Here is an 18,226-nt window from a genome sequence, read left to right as displayed (position 1 = left end):
TTTACACACCAGCAGCCATTCAGTAGGCTTTCTCTGGGGGAAAAGAACTCTACTTTCTCTCTGTGGAATCACTTGTACCCATGCCTTGGATGTAGTTGGCTCCATGCGGTGGGTGTGCTGGGTACCCTGGAATAGTCAGTTGTTTCCCTGGCCAGAGTGATGACTTTGGAGACGGCAGATCCAATGAGACAGAAGACATTCAAATACAATTTTTTAAAATGAACCTATTGAGAACTCTTTTCTGTGTGTGTGTGCCACTGGACTTGGCCTGGCAGGACATGGACTTAGAGCGGGGGCCAGTCATCTTGCCACCACCTAAATCCTGCCTGAGAAAGAAGCTGAGATAAAAACAGAGAGCAGAGGGGTTTCCCTGGTAGTCCAGTGGGCTTCCCTGGTACCTCGGATGGCAAAGCATCTGCGGGCAATGTGGGAGACCCGGGTTTGATTCCTGGGTTGGGAAGATCTCCTGGAGAAGGAAATGTCAACCCACTCCAGTACTCTAGCCTGGAAAATCCCATGGATGGAGGAGCCTGGTGGGCTGCAGTCCATGGGTACGCAAAGAGTCGGACACGACTGAGCGACTTCACTTTCACTTTCCAGTGGTTAAGGCTTTGCCTTCCAATGCAGGGTGTGTGGGTTCGATCCCCAGTCATGGAGCTAGGATCCCACATCCCTGGAGGCCAAAAGACCAAAACATAAAAGGGAAGGAATATTGTAACAAATTCAATATAAACTTTTTAAAAAGAGAAAGCAGAGCTCCTGGGTGGAAATGCCATACACACCTGAAGCCAGCCTCTCTTGAAAATCTAGGTTATCTACCCACTGGAATTTGCAGTTAGAAAAGTCAATAAAGGGCTTCTCCAGTTGCTCAGCAGTAAAGAATCCACCGGCAATCCAGGAGCCTCAGGAGACATGGGCTCAACCCCTGGGTTGGGAAGATTCTCCTAGAAGAGGGCATGGAACCCCACTCCCATATTCTTGCCTGGAGAATCCCATGGACAGAAAGAGGAGCCTGGAGGGCTACAGTTCAGAGGGTTGCAGAGTCGGACAAGACTGAAGCGACTTAACATGCCCGCACACATGCCAATAAAATCTTTTTCTGATTTTAAGCCTATTGGAGTCTTGTGCTCTGCCACTTACAACAGAAGAGTCCTAATTGACCGAGAATAAGCAGTTACTAGAGTCAAGAAGCCCAATTATCTGGCTTCAGCCTCTATCCTGGTGGGAGGTGAGCCACTTTCAGAGTGGAATCTCCATTCAAAGAAAGACCACAATCTGCCTGGCATTTCTGGGGATCCCCAATCCTCTGAACTGAGGGGTACCTGGGTTTTACCGGATAAGAGAGGCTGCTTCCGGGAGCAGTAGAACAACTGGGATGAACTGTTCAAAAGCCCAAGAGTTGGTTGTGAGAAGCAGATGGTGACACCCGTCATTGCTGCCTGGGGTGCGGAGGGGGAGCAGTGTATGTGTGACAGTGCCCTCCCTGCCACCAGGCCACTGCTGGGAAAGGCTAAGGACTGGGGAGCACTGCTGGAAGAAGCATTACAATTCATGAATTTATCAGTCAGTGTAAATCCATTGTGCCTCACCCCCATTCACATAGTGAAGTCCCAAGCCCCAGTACCTCAGAATGTAACTGTATTTGGATTTAGGGCCTTTAAAGAGGCTATTATGGGGAAAGGGTGGGGGGGATAAATCAGCAGATTGGGATTGACATATACACACCACTAGAGTTTCCCAGGTGGTGTTAGTGGTAAAGAACCCACCTGCAATGAAGGAGATGTAAGAGATGCAGATTCCATCCCTGGGTCTGGAAGACCCCCTAAAGGAGGGCATGACAACCCACTCCAGTATCCATGGAGAATCCCATGGACAGAAGAGCCTGGTAAGTTATGGTCCATGGTGTCAAAAAGAGTTGGACATGACTGAAGCAACTTAGCATGCATGCAGCCCAGTATAAAACAAATAACTAATAAGAACCTACTGTATAGCACAGGGAACTCCACTCAATGTTCTGCGGTGACCCAAAGGGAGGGAAATCCAAGAGAGAGGGGATATCTGTGTACATGCAGTTGATTCACTTTGCTGTACAACAGAAACTCACACAACATGGCAAATCAGCTATACTCCTATATATATATATATATATTTTTTTTTTTTTTTTTTTAAAGAGCTCATCATGGTAGCTCAAACAGTAAACAATCTGCCTGCAATGCGGGAGACCTGGGTTCAATCCCTGGGTTGGGAAGATCCCCTGGAGAAGGGAACAGCTACCCACTCCAGAATTCTGGCCTAGAGAATTCCATGGACAGAGGAGCCTCGCAGGCTGTGGTCCATGGGGTTGCAAAGAGTTGCACACGACTGAGCGACTTTTACTCACTCACTCTGTCATGGAAGAGCTCATAGGGGTGGGCCTTAGTCCAGCATGGCTGATGTCATTAGGGAAAGAGGGGATTAGGACACAGACACACCGAGAGAAGACTGTGTAAGGACAGGGAGAAGGCTGCCATCTACAAACTAAGAAGAGAGGCCTCAGAAGAAACCGACCCTGCAGACACCTTGACCTTGGACTTCCAGCCTCTAGAACTGTGAGAAAAATCTATTTCTGTTGTTTAACTTCCCTGCTGCCCCTCCTTGGCCCTCCCTGTCTGTAATACTTTGTTATAGCAGCTCTAGCATATTAACATGGAGAAGGCAATGGCACTCCACTCCAGTACTCCTGCCTGGAAAATCCCATGGACAGAGGAGCCTGGTAGGCTGCAGTCCATGGGGTCGCTGAGGGTCGGACACGACTGAGTGACTTCACTTTCACTTTTCACTTTCATGCATTGGAGAAGGAAATGGCAACCCACTCCAGTGTTTTTGCCTGGAGAATCCCAGGGACGGGGGAGCCTGGTGGGCTGCCGTCTATGGGGTCACACAGAGTCAGACACGACTGAAGTGACTTAGTGGCAGCAGCAGCAGCATACTAATATGATATATAAATTAAATCATACAATAGTGTTATAAATATGAAAATAAATATATACTTTAAAATAAAGATGTATATACATTTGTATGTATGTGTATCTATATATCTATTGGGCTGACCAAAATGTTTGGATTTTTCTATTGAATCTTGCAGGAAAACCCAAATGAATCGGCCCACTCCAATAGAAATGGCAACCCACTCCAGTATTCTTGCCTGGAGAATCCCATGGACAGAGGAGCCTGGCAGGCTACAGTCCATGAAGTGGCAAAGAGTCTGACACAACTGAGTGATCACGCAGACACAATATAGCTACATACCTAGGGCCCTATCTCTACCTGTGTATGTATGCATAATCTTGCATGAAGCCCCTCCATTGCTTTTCCATTGTCAGAACAAGTCCTAATCTGAGAAGTGGGGGCCCTCCTTGCCTCCCCAGTGACCGCCACTCCAGCACTTCCTGTTCACAGCTTCACTGGCACCCCACTCGTGGCCGTCTCCGGGACAGGTCACCCTCCTGGCCCCGCTGTCCCCAACCAGTAGCGCCGGGTTCTCAGCCTGCTCACTCCATGAACTTCTGCTCACCCTGCGGCTGCAGAAGCTTTCATCAGCTTTCGGAGAGAACAGGAGTCACTTCCTCCCCTGCTCCCACCACCATCTGGCACACACCTCTATTAAGACATTGATTCCATTGTGTGGTAGTTATTCTTGTATCGGTTTGTTTCCTCGCAATAGCGGCTCAGTTCCTGAAGGAAGGAGCTGGTTCCTTGTCATCTTGGCAGCGCCGGCCAGGTTTTGCGTGGGAGAGGGATGCTCCTGCCTCCCTGGGCAGCTCGCTTGTAGGGTGCGCTGGGGGCCTCAGCCCACGAGCCGCCCCTCCTGTGTTTTTTCCCTCCCCCTCTTGAGGGGGGATCAAAGGCAAATTCGGCGCGCTCCACCCCAGAGTGACGCCCCACCGGTGGGACAAACAAAAGCCTCGGGTTCAACGACAGGACAGCCGAGAGCGAATTGCAGGAGCTCTCGACAGCAGATTAGGTATTTAGAGCCAAAGCGCTGTGGCTTTCAGAGATTAAAGGCATTATAGATTTGCTAAACGCGAGGCGAGCCAAAGAATAGGTAGACAGAGCATCGCTACCCTTCAGGCAGCCGGGGGTGGGCGTGCGGAGGACGCGCAATCATGCCGGCGTGAATGCGAGACACGCGGGCTTAATTTTTCATTTGCAATCAAGGCCACGTCCCCCCTTCTCCTAGTTTCAGAAACACCGGTCCTTCCTCGGGCTCCTTTCACAGGCCGAATTGCCGAGAGAAGGGAAAATTATCCAGAGATAATGGTGCTGATTATGGGACAGCAAGTGGCTGCGAAGCGCAGGCGGCGCCTACAGATGAGGAGCGGCGCGGGCCGGGCTGCGGACGGATGCGCTGGGCGGGGATGTGCGGGGCGGTAATGCTGGGTCCTCCAGACCCGCATCTTTGGCGAGCTCTCGGGTCCCAGCGTTCAGGCCCTGACCCAACTGCACTTGGGGATCTCATGTCTCTTCCTTGAATGGGGAACACGTTTAGGCTTCATGGAAAGTTCTTTTCTACCCACTCCCCCCGCCCCTTGGGTTCACCGCCACCCCTCTTTTAATCCAAGAAAAGGAGCAAAGACTGTTCTATAATGGAGAGAATGCAGAGAAGGCAGAGTGCATAGGATTACAGGAGACGGGATCTCAGGAGCTAGACTCAAGGAGTCTGAGGACCTGGATTCTGCTCCCTGCCCCTGCCGCGGGTGCGCCTTCATGAATCTGGGTGGGGCAAGTGCCTCTCCGGACCAATAGTCTGCACTTCAGAAGCAGGCGTAGGACCCCGTGAACGTCACTGTTCTGCGCTTCGCAGCAGGAAGGAAAACGTCTCTATACTCCTGAAGAAAAATCAGGAGATGAGGTGATTGTCATTCTCTTCTGAAAAGGAGACAAAAGAAAATTAACTTGAGTTGCAGCCCGATGGACTCAGGCTAGACCTAAAAGAAGAATTCTCACCAGAGGGGCATTGTTAAAACATGAAACCGGACCCAACAGAAAGTTTCAAAACTTCCTACTGGGTAGCATTTTCAAGAATCGCAGTGCGGGCTAGACTCGGCACGTGCCTCTTCCGAGAGGCGACGGTGGATGGACCCACTGCCTTCGGAGCTTCCTGACTCACCATAATTCAATCTATGAAGTTCCTCGATGCGCTGGGCGCACATCCAGACACTCTGGGAATACTGTTTCATTACCCCTCCATTCAGACCTAGCAGGTGGATGTTTTATCCCTCAAACAAGCATGCAGAATTTGGCGGCTTTGCCAGGGTCACTGCTGGCTGTACATGGGAGCTGAATCTGAAGCCGAGTCTGATTGGTTTCAAAAGTCTCTCTCTCTCCCCCGGAGGCCCGCATCCTCTCTTGCTGGAAAGAGGCAGCGGGGAAGGTGGGCAGCGAGGGCTCAGCAGGAGTTTCTATGCAGCCTCGGGTAGGACCCGCTCACCACCGCTCACAACTGCTCACCACTCAGATGAAGAAACCACATTTCATGGCAAACAGGGGTGACACCTGAGAGGCGCATCCTGCCTACTCCCTTTACCGAGGTGGCTGTAGATTCCTGGTTGAGGGCTGTGGCCTTGAAGGGGCGGGGCGGGGAACCGGGTGGACTCCCAGAGGGCGGGAAGCACCCAGCCCAGGACTTCAGAGACTATGGGCTGACAGCAGCCACCTGTGATCAAATATTCCTTTTGCTTCTTTTTCGGGCTTGCGGAATTGCTTCCACGTGCTTCCTGACCGAGCGGAGGAACAGGTCATTAAGTTCTGGAAGACAGAGGCGGGACCATCAGCCCTGGAAGAATGGGAGGGTAGCTGGGCTCCTAGGCAGCTCCAGAGACCCACTCATAACCCTGGGGGCTCTGAGCGCCTCAGTGGCTGCAAGGACCCATGCCCAGGTCCTGCCACTCAGGCTCCCAGAGGAAAAAAACCCAACTAACCTGCTTCTCCTAACCCTCTAAGAACACAAGGCTGGAATGCCCTAGTGCTCAGTGGGGCTGTCAGGTCGGGGCCAAGAGGCAGGGCAACTAGAGTCAGACTACACTGAATAAATCTCCACCCACTAACTAACTGCAGGCTATGTGTGCTTAGGCACATGTAAACTCCTTTATCCTGTTTCTTCACCTGTAAACAATAATAATACCTGTATCAAGGAGTAAAGAGACAGTTAACTGGAACTTGGCTGCCAGGTTGTCAGCACTGTGTACAGTTAACTGGGATATTGCTGTGACCCCAGTGACTACCACCATACAAAACCACTACTGTGAGAGAATCGGAGAAAAAATGGTACAAATGCAGGAGCAGGAGAAAGAAGGATGAGGTCATTTTTTATTTTCCTTTTTAAGATGATCCCTCCCCACTCACCCAAGACCCTGGAGCCTGTCCCCAGGCTCCATGTGGGATGTGAGAACCCACCCTTGTTTAGACAAGGGCTTTGCTCTGAAACACAGGCTACAAGGAGATGGAACCAGGTGGACAAGGACCGCCAACTAACTGGTCCTGGTTTGAGCACTGAAAAAGCCCCCCGTCTCAGGAACCTCCTTTGTTGTTGTTGTTCAGTCCCCCAGTCGTGTCTGACTCTCTGCCACCCCATGGATGGCAGTACGCCAGGCCTCCCTGTCCCTCACCACGTCCCAGAGTTTGCCCAAGTTCATGTCCATTGCATCAGTGATGCCATCCAGCCCTCTCATCCTCTGACATCTTCTCCTTCTGCCCTCAGTCTTTCCCAGCATCAGGGACTTTTCCAATGAAGGACAAAAAGAAACCTCCTTATTCCCAGGCAAATCTGCAAAGTTGGTCATCCTATACCAAGAACCACCTCGGAGAAGACAGCGGTGGGACCACAAACTCAGTCACACGTGCAGCCGCTTAGTGTACACTGCGCTGGGAGCACAACATCCCCCACTCCATCTTCCCCTCCTCCCCTCCTCCCCTCACTCCCTCACTTCCTTCTTGTGTTTATTTAGCTAAGATTCCCTTCTCCCCTTTGGTCCTTAGTATGTTCACACTGGCAGGGCCAGACACACCAGGGTCAGCTATGGAGGGGTGAGGGAGCCTGTGAGATTAGCAGGCAGGGCCTGGGGTCCAGAAGGGGGCTCTGCCCACCCTTGTCGCTTTTTAATGCAATGGTTCTTGCTGGGGAAAACAGAGGCAGCATTTTCTCATCAAGTCCAAACTCCCTCTGGGTGACCCTGGAGACACTGGTGACCAGAGGTGACTGGGGGCGTGGAGAAGGGTGGAGAGCTGGAGCCCTAGCCCCCGGACCTGTGTCCTGAGGCAGCTGGAGAACAAGCAAAGGGCCGGAGTGTGGGCAAGAGCGAGTTTGTGTGTGCTTCTGCAAGTAGGCAGGTCTGATGGACCAGATCTTCCAACAGAGCCCTGGCCAATGGTTCTGAGAGGCAATCATGAGAGTGGAAAAGAGAACAGGGGTGGGAGACGAGGCAGGAGGTGATTGGATGGGACTCAGAACAGAGGGGTCCCTGAGTTTTGGCCCTCTCTCTTCCCTGACCTTCCCAGGGTCAGGGATCGGGAGAGGCTGGGGCCTCAGGGCATCATGCTGTCCGGGCTGGTTCTGACCAGGGACGCAGAGCTGCAGCCAAAAAGGGCGGTGGGAAACCCTCCCCTCCCAGCACACAGCAGGTACGTGGCAGGGCTTCCAGCCCTGAGAGAGGGGCCTGGGCTGTTCTTCGTCCCCTCTTGGGGACTTGGTGGATCATGAAGAACAGGGCGAGCACAGCTGAGTGCCTCTCCTCCGAGGCCCTGCCCTGCCTTGCTAGTGGCAACCAGAGAAGGCACTCCGGGGGGATGTTTCTGGGATTGCAAGGTTGTCTCCTGCTGCCTGTGTTCCCTGACCTCCTTCTGCACCCTGGCACTTTTCACAAGCTCTCACCGTGAACCACTGGGCCGGCGGAAGGGGGTGTCCTACCTCCATCAGCCAGGGCAGAACTCTAGGCAGGGGCTCCTCTGCTCTCTGCAGTGGAGCTGAACAGCACTGCCTCCCCCCAATCTGGGATGCCACTCAAACTTCTAATGCAAACTTCTCTTTGTAAAGGGAGCCGCTGGAAGGCCGGGGACGCACGGCAGTGCCGGGCACCCTACAGGCAGCGTGCTGGCTCGAAGACCTTTTCTGGTGCCAAAGGCTGGGAAGTCAGGTGTGGCACCCCTGGTTCTGAAGAAGTACAAGCCCATCACGAGTCCCCCTAGAGGCAGGGGTCTGTCCTCGTCCTAGCATCTAATACGGTGGTCCTCAGCCTTTTAGGCACCAGGGACCGGTTTTGTGGAGGGTAATTTTTCCACGGGGTAGGGGCGGGTGGATGGTTTCTGGATGATTCAAGTGCATTACATTTATTTTGTCACAGCTGATCTGACCGTAGGCAGAGCTTAGGCGGCGGGTGATGGGGGCTGTAAATCCAGATGAGGCTTCGCTCACTGGTCTGCCACTCACCTGCCATCCAGCGGGGGTCCTAACAGACCATGAACCTATACTGTTCTGTGGTCCCTGGGGGTTGGGGATCCCTGATCTAATATACTGGATATTTGTTTCTGTTTCTTTCCCCAAGAAAATGTAAGCCTCATGAGAGCAGGAACTTCATTTTTTTTCTTATCTTCTGTCTCCCCAGCTCCTAGAAGAGTGATGGGCACATTGTAGGTCTCAGTAAAGATTGTTGGGTGAAGGAATGAATTAAGTAGCGTCATCATTCCATTCCATTCCCATTTTACAGATGATGAAACTGAGGTTGAGTTGGATTAATTAACTCAAGGCTCCCTGGTAGCTTTGGGCTTTGAGGGAAGGCATGTTTACAACAGTCATTACTCCCTGGAAATTCTTCTGCTAGTCTGACTTGCTTCCCTCCAAATCCAAGGATGGCCCATGTCCAGCAGTGAAGACCAGCTGAGGAGCACATTCCTGGGGGGCTGCCCTCTTTAGGTGAAGAAAGAGGTTTAAGGTGAGGCTGCCATCATGAAGGGAAGGTCCTCAACCCCCATATCCATGTGGCTGGTTGTCCCAGGAATCGCTTCCTCTGTACATCTCCCTGTTACTGTGAGGAAGGGGAGGGAGGCTTTAAATGACTTCAGCTATAGATCTCACAATTACTCTCCCTCTCTCTAATTTGGATGTTAATGTATTAGCTACAGCTTTGCCTTCTAGGCTAGAAATTGTTTTTCCCCCCCGCCCTGAAATTATACATCCAGATAGAGTAGTGTTCATTAAAGTAAGATTAGGAGAGGATAATATGTGAGAGGTATGTAATCTTTTGCAAATGGTTAGTAAATTGGAACTACCCCAATTACAATCTTGTTCATCACACAGGGCTGAATTACTCTGCCTGGGACGGGAGTCTCAGCCACAGCTCTGCTCGGCTCACATTTCATAAATATTGTATACACATGATATTCTCAGCCATCTGCTTTGCTGGTCGCCGAGCACATTTTCTGACTTTCTGGTCGACTGCAGAGAGCGGTGGGCGTGAGGTGGCCATCCTGCCGGCCAGCCTCAGAGCCCAGCCTGGCGGGCCCTCCTGGAGGGCTCCTCCCATGCCAAGTGCCGCAGGCACCTTCCCCCAGGCTGTGCCAGGCCCACTGCCCCCACTAACACCTCCTGTGGCTCCCAGGGTCTCACCCAGCAGGGACCTGTGTGCAGTGGGGCTTTGCCGGCAGGAATCTGCTCCAGAAGAGGTGTGTGAAGGTGATGGAGCTGATGCTGAGAAGAGCTCAGGGTGTGGGGTCTGGGTGACACCCTGGGTCATCTGAAGTTTTCCCTCTGCCTTGCAGGACAGACAGGGAGTGCGCACCCATGGTTCTCACAGGTTGCTGCTCAGCATTAAGGGTGAATCTGTCTCTTCCTCTCACCCCTTTGGGTTTGGCCCGAGCTGCTCCTTGTGATCACTTTGTGTCCTGTGTCTTTCAAAGAGGCAGTGAAATGTCATAATTAAGAGTGAGAATCTGTCCTCAGAGTGTCTGGATTTAAATCCTACTTTGCTATTGACCAGGCTTCCCAGGTAGCTCTCTGGTAAAGAATCCACCTGCCGATGCAGGAGGCACAAGAGACACAGGTTCAATTCCTGGGTCAGAAAATCTCTTGTAGAAGCAAATGGCAACCTGCTGCAGTATTCTTGCCCGGGAAATCCCATGGACAGAGGAAGGCTATAATCCTTGGGGTCACAAAATAGTCGGATACGATTTAGAGACTAAACAGGAGTAATAATCTGGCTCAGAGTGTCTGGATTTAAATCTTGCTCTGCTGTTGACCAGTTGTGATCCCGAGCACATAGTTTAAGCACTCTGCGTCTAGGTTTCTCCGTCTATAAAAAGGGTGTGATAATAATAACACCTATCCCAGAGGATGGTGATGAGTTAATATTTAGGACAGTATCTGGCATACAGTAAGTGCTCAATAAACATTAGCTATGATTTTTTTTGCAAAGATATTTTGAATCTCTTCCTCAGATCTCAGCATCCCCTGCAAAGAGCATGCAGAAGGCTTGTGCAAGAAGTAAACTCCAGGCAGGAGGGAACCAAAGATAAAAGACTGGATCCACCTGGTAGCACATTTCCCAGAGCTTATTTCATTCCATCCTCACAGGTCTTTGAAGCATATATATTTTTATGCCCATTGCACAGATGAGGATGGTGAGGCTCAAAGAATTTTTAAGAAGCAGATTTCTTGTTGCTTCCCTGTTCAAAACTTTCAGTTTACCCTTTGTTTTAGAGTAAAGCCCCACATCCTGAACAGCCTATAATATCCTCCATAATCTTGTTCTCATCCACCTGCGTGTTTATCCTCTACTCACGCCTGATCCTATCACCTCACCAAATTGTTCTTTATCCACATCACAAACCCCCCTGCTCCAGGGCCTTTGCACACCCTATTTTTTCTGCCTGGTCTTGACCTCCCCTTCCTGCTTTGCCGAAATAATTCCTATTCATCCCTTAGATTTTTTTTTTATTATTTATTTATTTATTTACTTATTTGGGGGCTTCACTTGTGGCTCAGCTGGTAAAGAATTCTCTGCAATGCAGGAGACCTGGGTTCGATCCCTGAGTTGGGAAGATCCCCTGGAGGAAGGAAAGGCTACCCACTCCAGTATTCTGGCCTGGAGAATTCCATGGACTGTTTAGTCCATAGGGTTGCAAAGAGTCGGGCACGACTGAGTGACTTTCACATTTTTGGCCGCACTGGGTCGTTGTTGCTGTGTGTGGGCTTTTCTCCAGTTGTGGTGTGCGGGCTTCTCATTGTGCTGGCTGGCACAGGCTCTAGGCTATGCAGGCTTCAGTATTTGTGGCTCTCGGGCTCTAGAGCCCAGACTCAGTAGTGGCAGTGCGTGGGCCCAGCTGCCCCACGGCACGTGGGATCTTCCCAGACCAGGGATCGAACTGGTGTCCCCTGCATTGCAAGGCAGACTCTTAACCCCTGGACCACCAGGAAAGCCCCATCCCTCGGGTATTAACCTGCACTTCTCCAGGAAGTCTTCTTGGCCCCACTAATGTATGCTTTGTTAGCAACCGCTGTGTCTCCTTCATAGTGTCTCTTACAACTGTGACTAAACACTCAACTCTGTGTGTGTGTGTGTGTTTTCTGTCTTATTAGAGTGCAAGACTCATAGGGCACAGCCTGTATTAGTCAGGAGAAGCTGGGCTAAGCTGTGGAAGCAAAAGTCCCAAATCTCACATTTCTCTCTGCTGCTGTATGCCCCATGCGGGTCAGCAAGGGCTTCTGCTCCAGCTGGTCACTCAAGGGATCCAGGAGGCTTTAACACTTAACACTTTAACACTTGCGGCTGCACCATCTGGCACACCGAGGATCCCTGGAGGCTACAGCAGGGGAAGGGAGAGACTGGAGAATCACGTGTGAGCAGGGACTGCGTGGGCTCAGCCCCAGATGTTGGGTGTCCCTTCTGCTCCACGTCACCTTGTCTGTCAAGCTGGTAGGGGAATAGGATGTATATAGAGGCCATTTGCTTCTCTGGGGGATTTTCCCGACCCAGGGATTGAACCCAGGTCTCCTGCATTGCAGGCAGATTCTTTAAACCACCTGAGCTACCAAAGCTCCAGTATACAGGGGAGCAAGAGGAATATTTGATCTGCTGCAAGGACCCCATCCAGCTAGTTCTCTTGTGTGTTCTCCATGCTGAGCACATTGCTTGGCATGTAGTAGGAGCCCCTGACCCCAAGTGTCTGCTGAATGAATGAAGGTGTCCATGAGTGTGGCTCAGGGGTCTCCCAGCGAGCCCGCAGTGGAAGAGCTTTGGACCAATGATCCTCCCGGGTTCCAAGCCTTTGGCCTGTGCACTCTACCATGTCTTCCCAGGTTTATGGCATGTTTTTTCCCCTTAGAATGGAGAAAACAGTGTATCATGCATTTAGGCACTTAATAGATTTGTTTTTCCTGATGAAAGTGATGAAAGTTGCATGTCCTCCAATCAGTCTCGCAGTCAGCCATTCAACCACTCACCCAGCCAAAGTGGCAATTCAAATTCAGCGAATGTTTCCTAAATGCCTACTGTGTGTCGGACGTGTCACCTGGGCTGGTGTCGGGAAAGCCTGGCCAGGTGGGCCCTGCAGCTCGTCTGCTTTCCCAGCGAGGACTCTGATGCTCCCTAGTAAGTAGGACCTGGATTCAACTCGGGTTTTCCGATAGCGCCCTTTCTTCTATGGTAACCAGAGGGTCTCAGATTAGAGCAGGCATCAGAATTGCCTGGAGGACCCTCCCACCCCTGCCCCGACATGCAGATGGCTGGACCCCATTCCTGGTTTGTCAATACCATAGAGATGGGCGGGGCCTGAAAATCTGCATTTTCTAATGAGCCCCAGGTGACGCTCTGCTTCGGTTCCCAGCATCTGAGAGCCACTAGCCGGTGGTGTGCTGCCTGGTGGTGGGCGGCAAGGTGCCCTTCTCTCCTGAGCTTGGCTCAGGAGTCCTGGCTGGGGGAGGGGGGTGAACAGCACAACCTCTGGGGAGCTGCTATTGGGTCCTTGTCTGTGAGGCTGCCTGCTACCCTGGTGTCTAAAGCGAGGGGGTTCAGCCCAGGAGCTCTGAGGCGTTCTGTAGATCTGACATTCAGCAATCTGTGATTGGATGAACTCAACCAGAGCCACAGGCCCATATGAGTCTCTTCCTAGGTGGGCAGTGGTACAAATGGAAACCTGCGTAACAGCCGGTGCCCAGGGAAGTCACGGAGCTGTGGAGTAGTCAGTGACTCCAGGACCAGAGTCGGGTGTGACCCCACTGCTGCGAAAGGCACTAATAGCCTGCCGTGGAGACAATACAAACGTTCGAAACCATGAGAAGAAAATGTGTCAGCCTATAACCAGGTGCTAATTGGCCTGAGTCTCTTGAGGGGCTCCAGGCAGGGTTTGGGAAGCCCCAGGAGGGAACCTAGAGGTTTGACAATAACCTGTGACTACCATCTTTGTCACAGCATGGCATTTACCTATGTGGTACCCATAGCCTGGCGGTAGGTGGGCATTTTAAGGAGCAAGAAACAGACTTGGAGGCCAGCCCAAAGTCAGCTTTTATTAAGAGAAGAGTTTTGGATCCAAACCCAGGTCTGCCGAGAACAAAGCCCATCTTCCTTGAAAGACTGGGCAGGGGAGCACAAGGGGCCGTGCAAGCGAGGAGATGCTGGGTGGGAGGAAGTCACCGAAGAGGCTGGGTGGGCGAAGTACCTGCCGACTCCTTGAATCCCAGAAGCCTCCCTGAGGTTCCTGAGCATGCTAGGGATGCTCAGGATGGTGGAATGGCTGCAAGAAGGGTTTGGTGTTGCTAACTTTTCCATCCAGGACTGTCCAAGGGGAGTGGCGAGGACTCAGATGGAGCAGAGCCTGTATAACTGGGCCCCTCTGCATTCTGGCAGCTCTACGTTTCCACTGCGTCTCTCCAGGCCACCAAGAGGTCACACGGCATCTTTGTGTGGAGTGGGGAAAAGGCGCGTCTTCCTCCAAGGAGGTGCAACTGGACATCACATTCCCGAGCTGCACTAGCAGAGCTGGGCTGAATCTCTGTCCACACATACCTGCTCGGTCTGACACTCTGGTCAAGGGAATGATCTATGCCACTGTGTCTGGGAGCCTGAGCATGCGCACACACTTGTGGACCTGACACCCTCTCCCTGCCCAGGGAATTCACTTCCCAGAGGGGGGACTGGAAACCTCTGTAACTTTAACCTGCTTCATCCCTCCTTCCCCACAGGCTTTCTAACTGAATCTCTTCTAAGAGGGCTGGGTGTCTGCGCTGGGAGCTGCGGGGAGAATACAATCCGCAAGGTCAGGGAGAAGCAGAGCCGGAAGCAGCGATGCTGTGTGTGACTTTAAGGATGGATAACAAAGGAGATAGTGCAGAGAGGCGCAGTCAAGGGCAGACAAGGCTTTCTAGGGGCCCCCTCCCCCATCAAACTGTTAACACGAAATACAAAGCTCAAGTCTTTATTACAAAAAAAAAAAAAAAAAAAAGCAAAAGGTAGCAGCAGCTGAAGAGTGCAAGCCAGAGAGAGGGGAGAGCCACAGTGAAATCAATACTGGCCAGGACAAGCATTATCCCATGTGGAACACCTCAAGCCTCTGCCTAGAAAATTTGATTGGATCTTCAGAAAAACCTATTAGTGTGTTGTCAGGACCTTCTGGTGATAACTGACCAGCTCTCTCCAATCGATGCTCTTCACTTGTGAAGCTCCTGATTTTTTAACAGCATAATTGTTTTTTTAATAACCGGCTGGCTCACCCACTCCAGCAAGCGGGGAGTCAAAGTCAGACTCCCAACTTAAAATATAGAGAAACATGATGCCCCAGCCACTTCTTCCTAATTGCACAATTACTTTATGGAGCACGGGGGACCGAAGGCGGGAGGGTGAGGCTTTTTTTTTTCGGCTAAGCCAAGTTGTTAAGAAAAGTCACAGAAGTAATTACACAAGTCAAAATTATTTACTAAATGAAATCCATTCTTCGCAAAGGAACCTTTATTTATTTTTAAAGAAAAACGGCCAAAAGGGGGATGGTTTCAGCATGGCGAGAATACCATAAAGCAACAGTAGAATCAGTCATCAATTATTACGGCATTTTCATTTTCAACTCAAGAACCGATAACACATTTTACCGGGGATTTTAAATGCACTGTAACGACAGCAGTATTTTTTTTTTTGCCGTGCTTTGGATCTGAGATGTCAAAGTACTTCACAAACAAATAACTGGAAACAGTTTGGGGTGAAGGCTCTTTATAACTGAGAGCAGGGCCCACAGAGGAAGCGATTCGCCCAAGGTCATGGGCTGAATTGGAGGGACAGCTGGAAAGAGCAGGCATGAATACTGGCTCCCACAGTCAGAGCTCAACACCACTAGTCTGCGCCTTCCCACACATACCAAAACAAGCCCCCAAAGTCGGGAGACAGCAGCAGACCAGAGAAGTCACGTGCCCTCCAATGCCTAAGTTGTCCATGCTGACAATTTGCTGTACAGAATGGAAGCTGGGTGTGCAGGTCAGAGGTCTTTACAGACTGCTGTTGGGCTAAAACCAGGAAAAGCAGTTGCTAGTGAAAATGTAGAGGGTTCTATGCTTGTTTGGGGCAGCCTGGCTTTCCACCTGAGCTCCTGAGTGTATTCATCAGATTCTTCAAGGTGTCAGCCTTCCAGGAGGGCCTGATGGCTCACACAACAGTTGTTCTCAGCCCACCTGGCAGGTCTCACCTTTCTCTGGTCGGTTCCCTCCAGAGCCTGGTCTGTGTACCCAGGGTTGGCAGGGGAGATTCAGAGGAGGAGGGGAGACAGAGCATGGGAGAGGGTGAAAGAGAGAGAGGAAAAGAAGAAAGTGGAAAAGAAAAAATAAAAATAGAGAGGTGGGCCCGTTTTAAAACATTTGCAGGCCCTAGGACCTCTTTGTAAGGAGGCTTTGTCCCACAAATATATTACAATCCAAATATATTACAATCCCACACTGAATACAATTTATTCATGATTATTTACCAGTTGAGTTTGGTTGAAGTTTGCTGGCTGATAATGTTATGGCTTTGTAGATATTTAATTAAACACTTAATAATTTTGATTTTACACTTTGCTTCTCTGCCTTTTAGAGCTCATATTTTTTTCTTTCCAGGCCCTTGAAATGTTTATAAGACATAGGCACTATATGTATTGACCTTAAAACAGCCCAGAGGGCTAGAGAAGGGAGAGATGGGGGGGTGGGGAAACAATGTTGATTAGGACAGCAAGAAACAGACTCGAAACCACATGGGGACAAATTTCACAAAGCAGACAGAGGGAGCCCTCAAAACTACAGAATTGTTGGTTAGAAAAAAGAAAGAAAGCAGGCTTTACCAGGATAGTTCCAGGAAGAAAAAGAAGAATAGATGAAAGACCAATCCAACCACGGATGAGAAAAAAAAAATCTCTCTCTGATTATTCAATAATTTATTGAACACAGGGCCAGATACTGTGCTTGGCTTCTGAGATACCCAGTCAGATCAGATACAGCCTCTACTCTCAAGGAATTTACTGTTTTATTGAGGGAGACAGAAAGGTAAACAGTTCAGATATGTGATAAGGACACAAATTGAAGTAAGCATGAGAGGTTGGGGAAGCACAGAGAAGTCACCTAAGGCAGGCAGATGCTCCTGGAAGGTTCAAAGGCACCGAGGTGTGACCAGGAACGAGATGGAACTGGATGGGAAGTCAGGTGTGGTGTGGGGGGTAGGGGGGCCAGGAGGAAAGTGGGTATGAGAGGAGATGGAGGGTCACGGGTCGGACTGAAAAGGGTCACGCTAAACCGAAAGCAGATCACGAGCACTTGGACTTATTCTGCTGTCTAAGGTCAGCCAAGAATGGTTTCCAAGCAGCGGAGGGACCACATGCACTCTAGTTAGGGCTGATTTGGGCTGAGGCACTGGAGATCCAGGGAAGAGGCCATTGCATTCCTGCCATTGAAGGAAAGGGCCTGGAGCCAGCCAGTGCCGTGGAGATGGTGAGGTGGGTCACTCGGAGACGTATTTAGGGGACAGTGGGCGGGGTTGGTAACCAGTTGGAAGTGGGAGATGAGTGCAAGAGAGGACTCAAGGATGACTCCCAGGTTTCTGGTTATTCGTTGAGAAAGGGGATGTAAGAGAAGGAACAGGTTTGGAGGAGAGACTTTTCATTTGCTCCAAACCTGATGATCCTCAGGCTGGTGCCGTGCCCCAGTAGGGCCCTTGGAAAGTGGTCAGGAAAACCCAGCAAAACTCTTTAAGAGGTGTGGCAAGTAGGGATGCAGAGTCACTAGTAGATTATGAGTTTGTCTATGGGGATTCTTGGCCAAGACAGAAACATGGCCCAGAGACCAAATACTAGAGATCTTTCCATTTGGCCTCAGAAGAAATGTGCAGGGATGAAGAAGGAACTTGATGGGCACCTCTAAGACTGCTGAACGCTGGACTGGGGCTCCAGCTGTGATTCATAATTGCAAAGGGAGTTTATTGGATGTTAGCTCATGAAAGCTCCAAACTATATCTAGAAGTCTGTATTCTCCCAGACTAGCAACGGAACCTACGTAACAGCATGTTGAATTGAGACACAGACATCTATCAATCGCACCAAAATTCATTGGCTTAAACTCCATCACCCAGAGCTGACCCTTTGCTACCGCAGGAAGTAATGGGCTAGAAATAAGTGCCATCAGAAGCTGAGTCTAAGTAGATCTGTGATCATGGACATTTTGAGACACGGATTCGGTGTGGGCTTTCAAACAGATGGATCTGCTAGCATGAAATTGCCAAGAGTAAAAAGAGAACGCTAGTTTAATACACACGGCTGGGGAAGAGGCCGGGACCGGATTCCCCAGTCCTGGCCCAGGACTTGCTCAGCATTCACAGCAAGTATGCAGCCCCAGAGCAAAGCAACCACATTTCTTTCCCTGGTTTTTGATGTTGGCAAAGGGAAGACAAATGAGGGTTCTCTGGTTTGGGGATGGCGTGAATGAACCACACGTGTCCATAAATAAACCAAGAGCCCTCCAAACACACTGCTCATTTGTTCGCACAAAAGCCAGGCTGGCAGCCCTCTCACCGAGCCATGTTCACAGTTGGATCCTTAATGCATTGCGAGCGTTCAATCAAACTTTTAGTGGTGAAACTCTGGGAGCAGAAAGCCAGCTAAGCCCAAATGGCCCCTTGGCTTTTCCATCTTTTGTGGCTGCCTGGCTGTGCTCTTATGGGTTTTGTTGTCAACAAACTCCTGGCTTGCCTTTGAG

Source organism: Bos mutus, chromosome 15 (genome assembly GCF_027580195.1).
Source record: "Bos mutus isolate GX-2022 chromosome 15, NWIPB_WYAK_1.1, whole genome shotgun sequence".
Taxonomy (NCBI): domain Eukaryota; kingdom Metazoa; phylum Chordata; class Mammalia; order Artiodactyla; family Bovidae; genus Bos; species Bos mutus.
The sequence above is the reverse complement of the archived record's forward strand: the minus strand, read 5'-3'. Positions refer to the sequence as shown.